Source organism: Botryllus schlosseri, chromosome 8 (genome assembly GCF_051294905.1).
Source record: "Botryllus schlosseri isolate E-star chromosome 8, Bs_hap1, whole genome shotgun sequence".
In the NCBI taxonomy this organism is placed as follows: domain Eukaryota; kingdom Metazoa; phylum Chordata; class Ascidiacea; order Stolidobranchia; family Styelidae; genus Botryllus; species Botryllus schlosseri.
This window is the reverse complement of record NC_137243.1, coordinates 25,153,923-25,168,702: the sequence shown is the minus strand read 5'-3', so window position 1 is coordinate 25,168,702 and position 14,780 is coordinate 25,153,923. Positions and strand designations below refer to the sequence as shown.

Sequence of the window (14,780 nt, the reverse complement as noted above, 5' to 3'; positions counted from 1 at the left end):
AGGTTACATTAGGTTACCGTTACGCGTTACTGCTTTTTCTGAGATTCGTAGTAAACAACCAACGTACAACTGTGACATCACAAGCAGCGTCTGGTCAAGTAGGTACGGTAAGTAGTGACAACACATGGAATAAATATCAATTTAGTCCAATTAGATGGAAAATAAAGGGACTAGATGTAATGATAAATGTTTCTGTATGAAAAAACCGACCTCAATCAAACATTATAAGGCAGAGGCCAGTAAATATTATTGGTGGCATGTCAGCGGATGAATACGGTACACCTTATTTCGAAATCGTTGGAGTGTCGTATCGTCGTCTGGCCATTATAGAGATTTGAGCAAAGGGTGGAGCCCTGGAGCGAAGCTTGCTGTGCTTGAAGAAAGTGGACACGATCGTTGAAGATTTCTAGGAATGCTGATTGGGATACGCATCGTAAAAGGTACTGTACTACATAGCATTCGTTACCGTGAATATCTACGACTGTGCACACCACCGGGATGACTTTGATTTCATGATTGAAATATTTCATTCGCCGCATACTCTGTTCTATTTTGGATGTTAGTCGACCTATATACTGGCCTGTGACACAACATACTCTGCCGCTGAGTAGTTGAAACTGTTGGTATGTTCATGTCATTATTGGGCCATAGCATAGAGATGTTTCCATCCACTGCAGGATTTGTTTGGCACACATGCCACCTCAAATGAGGGACATTTTGCTTCACTACATAAGATCAGTGGTTCTCAACCTGAGGAACGCGAGAAATTGACTAAGTCTATATGAATTCTGACTAAACATGTTTTTCGCAGCCATTTTCAGAAGACAATTGTTGAAGAAGAAACTTATTTCGTATTCAAGAAAGCTCGCCAAATTCAAACTCCAGCAGTCGCGCTCAACTACATTTAAGCAAATTTTTGATATTCTTCCAAGATTTAGAGGAATTTCCACGTGTAAGTCATTCATTACTTCATAGCTCTGGCAGTAGCCTAAAGCTCGTTGCGCTGGGTAGCTGTTGCTAATAGCTGACAAACTGCACTGCGTAAGACAGACTTAGATGCAATATAGGTTGCTCGGTTTTGCCCTCAATTAAGCTACCCAATATCAACACAATTTAATTCAATTCAATTCCAAAACTGATCAAATTGAGCATGGCAGTACAGAACGACGCCGTAGATGGGAATTTGTGCGACCGTCAACACCCAATTCAATTAGTATGTGTTAGCATCCGGCGACATGCAAATTGAAATTAGTAATTCACTCCCAAATTTTTAGAGATAATTATTCTTGAAATTTTCTTCGCGCTCCACGCAATTCAAAATAAATTAATTTTTCGATTCTAATATAGTAGCGCCCTTCTAAATCTGAGCAGGAATCAGAATCGTGTGCTCCTCACGAAAGAATTTTTGTATGGTACATTTGGGCGATTTCAATATATTTCCACTACCGATAGGCCTACGATGGACAATCCTGGTCAAGAAATAACAGTATGCAATAAAGTGCATGAATAATAATAATTGGCCCACACAAAGATGCATTATCATTCATAACTTGCCCGCTGCATTTGATTAAGTAAGTCATGAATCTCTGCTATATCATGTAAAAGGCGGAGCCGTCACCACACAATGTACCAGTACCGGTACTTCAAAATTTGTTATATTTTTGTTATCCTAGTTGTCTTAGTAGTCTTTATAATGTCATATCTAGGTTAGGAACTTTGCTTAATATAGCGACTTACGCATGAATTCTTTTTAGTGGAACTGCAAGATACCAGCTAGACAAAAGGAATGAGGACGGGAAAAAGAAACTTAATTGGAAGTTTGGCCGATGGTGGGAGAGACCACTCGTGTTACTGCATATCTCCTAAAGAAGAATTAGACCTCCAGCAGCAATACTTTTCCATCGATAATCTTCTCATCGTGAATCATGAATGAATATACAGTTTGTTCCAATGTCTTTTTGGGCGTGTGAAGCAGCTTTTGCGATATTTTAGCATCGAGTTGCTTTGCGATAGGTATGGGATGTACGTGAATTTACAAGCTGGTATGTAATCCTGATATACACAGGCAGCATGTGTATGTTAGGGTTGTTCAGAATTGACCGACTTTTGAAAAAGTCTAGGTTTTCAGTCCGTTTCCCATGCCTTATACCTTGAAAACAAATTCTGGCAACTTTTTTTGTAATTCATGCCCTGCATCCGTGTGCACATTGAGCTGGAAGAATACCAGCTGAAAATAGGGAATTCCCCTAAAATCTGAGTGTCGCGATTTTACCTAGCCTAGTTAAAGTGACATATAACATGGATTTATGCAGCTGTTGCGGTTTGGAGTGCTACAAAACCCCACTATATAAGGCATTCCTAGTTCAGGATATCATTTCCATGTCCCACACTGCCTTAGAACTGCTCAAAACTACCTAAAACTGAGTCATTTTGTTGGATAACACATCCTTCACCCCTCAAACCTACCAGGCACTGTTCATCAATTTCCTGGATCCCCATGTGCAAGAATACAACTGTAAATGTAACATCCACTCACAGCCACATAATAAACATCACAGGAAACGAAAAAATAACGCAAAGAAAGAGATCAACTTGGCAAAATATTATATAAATCAGGTGGATGAAATGGTTGCTTTCGAGAAATCTGCATATCTGTTCCGGTGATCTTCCACTGCTTGTAGGAGGCTTGCTCGCTGTTTTTTGTCATCCGTTATGAACGCAGCATAGTCGGTATTCAATTTTACCATACGCTCTGCTGCATCATTAACTACTTCAACAGTATTCACAAATTCTTGAGCAGTCACGAAATCCGGATCAGCATGCCATTCCGAAACTGGAAGGCTCAACCAATCATGTTCCACATGTATAGCATCAAATAGAAACCACGATTCTGGCCCAATCAAATCGACCATACTCATTGACTCAGAGACAGAGTCAGAGATCAGACTGAGAGGCATACCTCTGCGAAATTTTTCAGGGATTGGCATTTTCAGCAATTTAGCAGCCATCGCTTCCTTCAGTTTGTCAGGAATCTTTGGATTAGCCGAGAACATGGTAAATACCACCATTTCCTCAGTTAGATACCAATGATGTTTTCGCAATTTCTTGTATGCCACATCAGCAACAGTGAGATCGCATAATGAAAAGTTTTTCATGTCATGAAGGAATTTGAGATCATTCCAAGGTGCGTCACATGCAATACCAGTTTTCAACCAAGCTGGAACATAAAACAAAGCAATGAATGTATTGATTCGTTCCAACTTTTTAACGAACTCTTCAGAATAGTCCATTTGCTCACTCCACATGAACATTTTTTGACAGTACAGGACTTGACTCATCCATCTAGCGCTATGAGTAGCACCAGGCTTGCGAAAACGATGATCAACATATTTGTCATCCAAAATCGCCAAGGTGCCTGATGCACATTCTCTGTAGTCATCTCTTATCAAGACTTCTTTCTGCTTTCCATCATTGGGTTTCATCAGTGGAATTATTTCTTGCTTTGCTTCATCAGCTTTCATCGCCAACCAGCTGCCTTCAATAAACTTCAGCGTTTTATAGCTTCTTGATTTATCAATATGTTTCCACTTCTTCTTGAAGGTATTTAAATCCGTGTTTTCAGGGCCTGTGGTTGTCGATCCAAACAAACACTTCCAAACCTCTCGAATCAACAGTTCATAAATATGATGGCGACAGGCATTGTAGAAAACTTTCCTGTTAATCAATTCTTCAAGTAACGGAACCGCACCTTTGTTTTTACCAGTGTTCGAGGATGTTGTGTCAAACACAAGAGCTCTAACAGATTTTGTTAAATTCCAAAGTTCCAGCAGTTGAAATGATGCATCAGCCTGTGCTTTTCCTGTAGCACATTCCAGAGTTTGAATGCCAAGAAGTTTGTTTCCCTTTCTTAAATGCGCCGGAATACGCAGACGATGCGAGCACTGCCAAGGCCTCAAATTGATATCCTAGACGACTCTTAGTGAGCTTTCCATCCCAGTGCAATGCAATGTGCTCTGGTGGATTGGAGGATATTTTTTCAAAGATAGATTCGGAAATTTTCAAACGATTTGCAATGCGTCGTCGATAGGTCCCAGATCTTGAAAGATGGAAGTCATTAGGGTTGCCATCGCAAGCTTTAATCAGTGCTGCAGTTATCATGGTAGCGGCATTATCACTGACTTTCAAGCGATCAAAAACCTGGCATAGGTCTTCGTCGCTGAATAGGTTTACAGGAGCTTTTAGAGTCACAAATTTAGCGGAATGACCAGATGTCGACCGTGCAAATTCAAAATCAGTGCTGTGAGAAGTGTCAGCTACCTGTGAAGATATAGATGAGCTCTCTGTAAATTCACCTTCGCTACTTGATGCTGGTGCAGACTCTCTTGCACTCATGGTCCGTCTCTTTTGTTGCAAGATTTTCGCTTGCAACACTTTATCTTTGTCACCGATCGTTGCTAATCTCGGACCCCTTTGATCCCGATAAAATGCTATGTCTTCACGTTTTTCATCGTCAGAAAGAAGTCTACTTGCTTCAATTGTCGCTATCGCGTCAGGGGCTCCTATATCCCATAGCTTACTCAGTTTGGCTTCAAAGTCGCTTTGTTTTTTGATACATATTGCCGGCCTGCAGTTTTCTTTAGTGACAGCCATTGTTTCTATACTGTTTCCAATCTTTTAGTGGCATTGACTTTTGTGATAGTCTTTATGCCAGCAAGTAACCAAAAACCGATCACTTCATCTACTGCGATCTGGATGTGTGACTTGACTGGTTCATTTTTTAAAAATGAATGCTCTCTCAGGTGTAGCACATATTGCATAACTTGCCTCAGAGTGGGCAACTTCGATCCCGTAATGGCTTCCTCAGATGGCCCAACTAAGAAATGCTGTGTCTGCGATCGTGTTCTTCTAGTTTTCTTCGGTACTGCTTCACTAAATGACGATTTTCTTTTTTTTTCAGACATTTCGCACTACAGCTAATCCTAGAAAAACAGATATACATAAACTCAGTCAAGCATCAAAGAATAGTGGAAAACATTTCAGTTCTTTTAGAGTTCTAGGTACTGCATAACATACTGCATAACTTGCACAGGAGTAGCCAGGTTGGATCCAGTTATAGATTATCGAAGATAGTTATTCCTAAATTGGAAAAACTCATACCAGTATAGTGATATCTTGGGATATAACAAAAAATTTAGAGCAACCGACTAGCGGTTTTCCCCAGTCACTGGAATAGACATTTGCAAGCTTTGTTTCTATCCCAGTTGAAAGGAAAAGAGTATCAGGTCTATTATATCAAATAGTTGTATACTGCTATACTACTATGTTCACTAATCACGCGCTAAACTCGCTAATAGCATGAGTCAAAACGCCGCCTGATAAGTCCTGCACCTCAATCGTAAACACAGTCCATCAACAACAAAGCAGCAAGGCACCTGACTAATCAATGATCCCCGTTTCACAGCCGTGCTCAGCGCTTCATCAGCGCTAGAACATACGCGTCACGTCAATGAGAACACACGCCATTCCTGTCGAGTCACTGACAACGGGGGAATCCCCTAATTCCGAAGGAATTTTTAGGTGCATGAGAAAACGGCAATGTGCACACGGATGCAGGGGATGAATTACAAAAAAAAGTTGCCAGAATTTGTTTTTAAGGTATAAGGCATGGGAAACGGACTGAAAACCTAGACTTTTTGAAAGTCGGTCAATTCTGAACAACCCTAGTATGTGGGTAGGCGGTAAAATTACAGTCTGAGAGGCAAATACACAGGATAAAATGTAGATTGAATATACCGGGGGTGACTGTAACATTACAGTCTGGCGTGTAACGTGAGATTACCGGAAGAGTGTAAGGCTGCGTTCATCGTTTGTTTTGATACATATAGTGAAACCAGTCGTCAAAACCAACCCGTTCACATAGCATGAAGTTCTCGAACCAGAACCAAATTTTGGCGTTCACACTCGAGTGATTTTGATATCTTGGCCTCAAAACATGAGCGTTCATACTTGAGCGTGGTTACGAAGACTTGCCGTTTTGCGGGCTCGTTATCGCGCTAATTAACGCGACGTTACATCTGCGGTGGACGGTGTTTTGGTGTTGGCGCGAAATTCGTCAAACCTGCTCTCCAACCTGGTTTGAGCGTGCGTTGTCTATCCAGCATCTTTACAGAATAGATGGAGGGTAATGTAATGCGTAGCCGTGGTACATTGTGGAGACTGCAGGAAATTGTTGAACTGGTGCAGGAGCGGAAGACGGAGAGAATTCAGGCCATGACCCTCGTCCGAAAACCGACTAAAGAAATATTCACCATAATTTCGAATAGTTTAAACAAAATGGGAATGGAGAGATCTCCAGATTGCTGCTTAAAAAAGTTACGGGCCCTTAAGCGGGAATTCAGTAAGCATAAAGACAAAGTTACCAGCAGAGGTGAATCAGGGGACCTTTATTCCATTGCCAGTATTACTGATGTGTATGAAGATTTAGATGAAACCATTGGGAAAGACCCACTGACTCGAATAATCTCGTTGGTAAGGTTTTTTCGAGTGATGCAGTTTAATATAGATGGATCAGATATTATTGGGGTGGCGGAAGTGCACTGAGTTTGCTCTAAATACAACACCGCTCTCATTTTTACAAGTGTGACAAAGATGTGGTAAAGTGTATATAACACATACAATATATGTTATTTTCCTTGTAGAAGGCTTGAGGTTGAGATACGGTAGAGACAAACCAGCAACCAGTCAAATTATTTTACATTAATTTCATTTCAAACTTAATATGTTGTTTCAGATTCTTATGCGAGTACTAGTTCGGGCAGCAGTGAAGTGAAGATAAGAAGGAAGAGAAATATCGATGCTTCAAGTAAATATAGACCCTCAGCTTAATACATAGTGTCACGCTTATCTATAGGCAGCGGCATAGTTATATGCAGTCCTGGATGTATATGAAGCTTGTGTTTTAATTATGTAATCAGCTAACTATCTTGCCATCAGTCTTGTGAACAGTGTCTTTTTGTGCAGGTGAATCAATACAGTCTGTAATCGAGAAAGCTGAAGACAGACAAGACAAGCGGTTTAAACAGTGGATGCTGTTTCAGGTGAGTCATTCATCAAAAGGCTTCTCATGAGTTGCCACCTGTTAATCATGATACTTCCTATTCCCATGATGTTGATTATGTAACAAACTTTGAAAATTTTTAGGGGGTACCCTATGCACTGTTAAACTATTTGTATGTATAAGATAGTGACAAGCAATCAAAGTCTTAGGAAGTTTCACCTCAATGCTAGCAGTCACAAAGTGTTGCCAATATTTCCCGTAATTGCAATGCCAGGTCCCAGAAAGATGAATATATTGTTTGCTGTGGAACTAATAAATCTATAATTATTTGTTGCAGCAGCATACAAGAAAATGAAGAAGAGGCTCCAGTTCCAGCCGTACATGTACTGGTCGAAAGTGAATAAATATTTCATCTCCGAAGTCTATATTGCATTGGCTCTCAAATCGGGTTGCGTCCGAGTTTTCAGGGGTACGCGAGCAGCTCTGCTTTTCTGGCACTGACAAATTTCATCAACAGCGTCCTTGGAGTTTATGTGACAAGCAACAGAAAATCGAGCATGCTAAATGCAGCGTTCATTTAGGCTTAAATTAGCATGTAACGTTACTGGCCTCACCTACATTAACTGTATAGTGAATCACTTTCTCCAAGTCAATGAGCTAATGCTAATAAGTGTAGCCGACTGAAGACCTCGGGTTAGTTGACTACCAGAACCAGTGTCATCTGCTTATAATTAAAGCTACTTGACTAGCCCCATTGCATTCTCCGCTCTTGCTTATGTCTGATATGGTAGAGTCCTATCTAGCCAGTGACAAAAAAACGTTTCATCGTTTATTTATTAGGATAAACTGCTCTTAGCAGAAAGCTGAATGACTGTCGTGTCAAATCAACACAAAGCATATTTAAACATGTCGCGTACTCAAATACCAGACTCCAGATCACATTCAGTGCTGGTAGCTTCGATTTCGTCATCCACTACATCTGTACTTCTGTAGGTGGCAACTCTGCTTAGTCCATGTTCTCTTCACAAAAGTTGTGCAATCTGATGCATGATGCTATCTGCAATAGCGCATTCTCGGGCAAAGCCCCACACCTCTTTAACAAACATCGCCAACGGTGCTGCAGCCGACCAAATGTCTGCTCCACTACTCGTCTTGCAGAACATAACTTTTAAAAATAGACTTTAGCTTATAGCCTAATGAAACAACAACATATCAGGCTTGTATATCTACCTTGTTGAAATATTCTTCAGAGCGTCTACAGGGGTTGCTATAAGCTTTGATCAATCATAAATACTGCTAGTACATTACGTTATGATTCATTGCTTCGAAGCAATCAAGAAGAGGTTCCTTACGCTAACATCCATACTGGCCTGTTGATCAACAAACAGACGTGAGCAGAGCAGTCATCAGGTTCGCACAACTGCGCTATACCATATTGGCACTTTCCTGCATTCATAGAGTTCATCCTTCCAATACTTTGATATGAACGGGGAAGCGTCACACCAAACGGCGTCAAAATTTTCTCCTCAAAACCAGTGCGTTCATTTAGCCGTCAATTGTGACGTCGATGTCGAAACCAATGCGTTCACCGTCACGTTGCGAAGTTCGTTTGCGTTCACATTGCTGGTTTTCGTAACGGGTTTTCACAATCACTCGTGGCGAAACCAAACGATGAACGCAGCCTAAGTTAAATTTACATTGACTAACGGTAATGTTAAATTACCACGAAATGTCTGGCTACCGTGCTTCCAAACATTTCGCGGTAAATCGAGGTTTTTATTTTTTACAGTGTAGACTGAAATTTGTGAGTTTCATTTTGCCATCGAGTTAGCCCGAGTCTAACTCGATGGCAAAATGAAAATGACTCGAGTGGACTTGCAGTGACTCGGAATGTCGTAAATTTGTTAGAACCATGGACACAACAAACGAATCAGGGGAATAGTAATAAATCAGAAGGTCGCAGCTTGGTATTTAGCTAACTACGCAAGTATAGGTATGGCAACCATTAGCAATCTGTTAATAACATATTTTAGCGACCAAAGATGTAACTAAGGCCACTTGAAGGTACCGAGTACCGTAGTGGTACGCTTCAACGATGTGACAGCAATTGGCCGTTCGGCGTTCCCACATTTCAATCACTAGGACACATTCATTAATATATTTATATTATATGGACACATTCATTAATATATTTATATAATATTTATATCTTTTTCTGCTCCTATATTTGAAGATATTTGGACATGAGATTAATAGCCTACTTATCAGAAGTATACCCGAATCCTGGATTGGAAATACAATGCTCAACTTAAAAATGTGTTGATATCAGATCAGTCTCTATTATCAATCTGTTGGATTCAAAATATTTATAGCGTAGCTGAAAATTATAACCAGATAGCTTTTATGATGGCATCAAACATTTGTCCGCCCATATGGTTGTAGTTAATATATATCAAGTACAACAACAATTCTATTCAAATAGTTTTAAATGTGATGATTCTTTTCTTGCCAGGCCTAATTGATACAAACGTAAATCACATTTTAACGATGTGTGTTTACTGTCAGTCTGCTGGATCGGCTCACTTTCAATAGGAAAATTAATTCCCGCCAAATACGGCCTGCGTGGAAAGACATAGAATACCCCTATAAATGCTACGGCCCGCGGCGTCGTCAAAACTGGAAAACTAGCCCACAAAGCACATTTTTTTGGCCCGCAAGCACATTTGAGTTGAGACCTCTGATCTAGTAGGTTGATGTTGATATCACCTACAACTAAACTCTGCGATATTTCAGTGTCTCAGCAGTATTTGCATACAACATTCTGTTGCCTATCTTTACTGTACCTTCCTCCCTTGGCAACAATGAATCTGGCTCGTCCCTGAGTCTGTGTCTGGTTTCAACGACATTATGTACATCATGTTCTTTGGGCTTTGTATGAGATGGAGTTTCAAGAATGTCAAGCCTTTCATCACGTATTTCCCTAGCCTCCACTTCAGCACAGGCTAATTCATATATTCATATATTATTGCGGCTAGCCAATTCGCGTCCTACTTGTATGTATAATTGTATCCGCTCAGTGTTGGAATCCTGAAAGAGTGATCAACCACTCAAAATCTGCAACAAGTTTGATGTTAGCTGGGACCGCCAGTGGGGTAATCTTGCCACCATATGTTGTATACAAGTCTGAACATTTATGGACAACATGGATGCAAGATGGGCCGAAAGGGACACGTTACAACAGATCAAGAAGAGGGTGGTTTGATGGCTGTTGTTTTGATGATTGGTTCATGAGTTTAGTATTGCCGTATTGCAGAAAATTACCTGGGAAAAAAGTTCTCATTGGTGACAACTTGTCTAGCCATATTTCTGCTGAGGTGATAAAACAATGCGAAGATTATAACATTGCATTTGTTTGTCTACCCCCCAATAGTATACACCTTTGCCAGCCACTTGATGTGTCATACTTCAGATCTCCGAAGCAAAATTGGCGAAAAATTATATTGGAGTGGAAATCTGGATCCGGACGTAAATTCACCATACTGCCTAAAGATTGCTTCCCTGTACTTTTAAAAAAATTGGTCAATCCAATGAATGCCTCTTCAAAAGCCACATTGCAAAGTAGCTTCAAAAAGACAGGAATTTTCCCATTTCATCCTAAGGAAGTAATAAAAAGGATTCCAGATCCCACAGGAGATCAGGGTGACCTTTATGAGACATCACAACTGGTTTCTAGCACTGTGATCGACATTCTATCAGCTGCAAGGTTCAATCAGGACAGTACCAAGAAGAAGCGGAAATCAAGAATCAGTGTTACTCCTGGAATGGGTGTTACTCCAGAAATTTTAGACTCCGATGATCAGCCAGGACCGAGCGGATTGAGAATGACAACGAGATTATCGCCCCAGGAAGCGGACAGTGCCTTGGTGATTGAATTTAATGATCATAGCGAACAAGAAGATATGATCATGACTGGTGATGATGACTAGAGATCTGCTAGAGAAGACAAAGAACGGATTAGAAGAGGGGCGTGGGTTTTGACCTCTTTTTCTGCAAGGAAAAAGACCAAGTATTTCATTGGAGAAGTAATTGCGGTTTTGGATGGCGAGCCAGAAGATGGTGATCTGATTGTTTCCTTTCTGGAAAGGCGGGGTAAAACTTATGAATTTTGCTGGCCAGCTATTAAAGATGTAGCAAACATCGACTTACAACAAGTTGTAAAAACGCTGGGTGTACCCACAGATGTAATTCGGGGTAATTTGCTGCGTCAACAGGGTGCATTAACCTTTTCCGATCACCTTGAAGACTTTTGGGATAATTTATGAGGGATCCACCTGCAGGATAGGCCTAGAATATTTCGTTCCATATTCAGACACTTTTCTTCGCAACTTTCTGTAATAAATGATGAGTTTTTGAAACCTGAACTCTCCCAAGAAAGCCTCAATTGGTGGGATAATGGTGTGAAGTTTAATATAAAGATTAGAACATGAATTGGCACAACAGCAACGCAACAAGAAAAGTCGACCTCTCTCTCCACCATGGCATGTGATGTGCCGAAGAATTATTCACGTCCGTCTGCCTAAACTCAAATCAACACGTAAGCAATCAGTCAATCTCACGTGTGATACTCAGCAGCCAAGACAACACTAAGCAGGAGCTACACAAAGGCACAGTAATTTAGGCACGAGGAAATAAAGTGAAACTCTAACCCTGTCCAAAGTTACCCCACATGCAGGGGTAACTTTGGACAGAGGAAAAACAAAAAAGGTACTTATTTGTGAAAATGAAGTTTTGAGTAAGGCAGTGGCTATTCGTCCGGAACCGGACGAATAGCCCGCAGCCATAGTCCAGGCTATTCGTCCGGAACCGTGTGACGTAACTATCGGAAATAAATGTTTTGCTGTGACGTAACTGTTAAAAACCAACATACTGCATACTGGCATTATTGAGTATTGACGGACTTCGGCTGTTTATGTGTTTAGGTTATCGGTACACAATAGCGCCATGCTCTTGAATATATCGAATACATTGTTTGTGTGGCAGCACACAGTGAATCTCAAAGACACAGTACACGATGCGTGAGCAGTGAGCACTGAGCATGAGCTGAGCAGTGAGCACGCGGTTCATTGTGCAGTGCAATGATTTCCAGTCCAACATTGTCCACTGCTATGCGATGGTACCATCCGAAGAAAAATATAAGCAAAGTACCGCATCTCTGCTATGCTACCTCTGCTTAGCAGACTTAACAATAAATAATCGCCGTCTTCTCCCAAAAGCAATTTTTGTGGTGCATTGAACTGATGAAAAATGCTAATAAACCGAACTGAACTGATATTAGACCTGGTATTTGGACACTGGTTCAACTCGCCCTGTTTTCATCTCTATCTTTCCAGCACGTCTGCTGGAAGATGAAGATATATATATCGTAACCCGGGATATATCGCGTTGTGGATGGCTGTATTCTGTACCTCATGTACAACGACCAATTCCTTTTCATTGACTGATGAAGGCGTCTCGATGGTATTACAGACACGTTGCAGTACAATTACACATCAGGATCAACAAAAAGTATGCAAAAACTACAGCAAGCAAGGACAAAAGTCTACAGTCGCGCTGTAGCGAAAGGATCGGGAGATCATCGTAGCAACGAATGCGAAATAATCAGTGTTCAGTTCATGCAGGAGTAATTTGATGGTATTGTGATAGAGAGTAGGGCTGGGCAAAATCGAGTACCTGAGTGATTCGAGTATCACTCATTATGACGTCACAACAGAATGTACTGTGTCAACATTCTAATATGTACCTTTTATGCCACTACAACCAATATAATGCATGTTATCCGTCACATTAAAGACACATTTGTATTTTTTCGACCATACCGATGTCATTGTACTTCTTGGCAATGTTGTGGGATGATCATGACTTCGAAAATGCGTTGTTTCCAGTAACGTTCGTAGCTTTGTACTACGTCTCGTATGCTGCGACACGGCCAATCCAGGTTTCAAGCCTCCCTCAGTGAAAAATAGTACCAAAACTATAATTCTCGCTAGTAAATTACCTTTCAGTTGCGAGGAGCGTATAATTTCAGTACTCGAAAAAATCCTCTTTTACTACTCGACTCGAATCATTAAAATTAATACTCGGTTCAAATTCGAGTACTCGAATCATTGTGCCCAGCCCTAATAGAGAGCAACTGCGATAACTGCCTGAGTCTTCTTACTACTCGTAGTCTACCAACGTGGATCCTCCAATCGCCAATCCAATCTGTCAATTTTATGAAGTATAGAATGCACGTTATATTTGATCAAGGCGCTTGTAATTCAATTTCGTAGTGATTATCGTCGGGTCATAGTTTCAAATGCACACACGTAAAATGCGATGTACAGGACATAATGTGATGTAATGAGCAGAACAGACATTAGGATGTCGGGAGACCATAGTATCTCAATCCGGTTTCCACCTGAGCTTCGTGTAGGTTCGATCGTGATCTTGTCGCGTCTTTCATTTTCAGACAGCCCTTACTTTCTCGTTTTCATTCGATTCTTTGTTCCGGTATAGATATTGTAGGATTGCACAATCTATAGTTCCGGTCCTTCAACTAGTCTCTCTCTGCGCTTATCTACGACTTAGGACCGAGTACCACTACGCTAAAGTAGCCCAGATAATCCTCTGGTAATTGAACCCAAGCCGCTAGCGTTATAGGTGGCGGAAGTCACCATTACGCTAGAGTTCCCTTGTTTGGATATTAGTATAGATAGGTAACCAGCGACGGTATTATGTTCCGGTAATACACAGCGATAAACTAAACACGCAAACGCAGCCGAGCCGAAGTCCGTCAACTCAGCAACGTCAGTATGCTGGCGGCGCATGATGACGTCACACATCAGATGCTGGCGGTGCTTAGTTACGTCACACATTTCCGGACGAATAGCCTGGGCTATGGCTGCGGGCTATTCATCCGGTTCCGGACGAATAGCCACTGCCTTTGAGTAAAGCTAATTCGAATCATCAATTCATGACCCTAAAATTACAAAAAAATATTCCCCCTGGAGACTGGTATAAAAAAGTTATCAAGCAAAGTTCTAAAAAATTGTCCAAAGTTACCCCGGTTAACGGTATCCTATTTCCAAATGAAATATCCAGGTCATCAAACTTTTAGCGTCTTCAACCGATTTCTTGCTGTATCGTTGGTGAAAATTCTGTCTATCTAACTGGATAAATCGACTTCTTGTCTTCTAGAATCCTGGATTTTCGATAATTATCATAGCTACATTACGGGAGCGCTGAAAACGCGTCCGCTCACCACGACGCCTCGCGCATCTTTCGTCCGCACAAAGAGTGCTGAATTACTATTCTTCCGACTAGTATTACAACCAGGGACGGCACAACGGTTTGTAGGCATTTCCGATATTCAATTGTTGTAAATATTCACCGATAAAGATCTGCAAAACACATAGATATATATGGTCAAATGGAGCGCAGCAACGGTGCAAGATCAACTGGTTGCTGTGTAATATTTGGAACAGATATGGTGTCCTTGCTTCGATCAAAGTCGTTGAAGAGAAGTTCATGGAAAATTTCCGGAGAAATATCGTACCATTCCTCAACGACATCACTGACTTTCGAGGCCATAATTTCAATAGATATACTGTATGAAAGAGTATACATTAAAATATTAATAATAATAAGACAGATCCCATGACAGTACTGAATTACTATTTTTCCG

At 40.9% G+C, this 14,780-nt stretch overlaps 2 long non-coding RNA genes across 2 annotated transcripts; both read left to right on the top strand.

The window, feature by feature from the left end:
* Positions 1-39: 39 nt before the first annotated feature.
* LOC145444781 (uncharacterized) lies at positions 40-1,951 on the top strand. Its single transcript, XR_013916788.1, has 3 exons — positions 40-440; positions 822-952; positions 1,755-1,951. It is a non-coding gene; the product is annotated as an uncharacterized LOC145444781 (long non-coding RNA).
* A 4,796-nt stretch (positions 1,952-6,747) lies between these two features.
* LOC145445508 (uncharacterized) lies at positions 6,748-7,477 on the top strand. Its single transcript, XR_013917056.1, has 3 exons — positions 6,748-6,862; positions 7,021-7,097; positions 7,395-7,477. It is a non-coding gene; the product is annotated as an uncharacterized LOC145445508 (long non-coding RNA).
* The last annotated feature ends 7,303 nt before the right edge of the window (positions 7,478-14,780 follow it).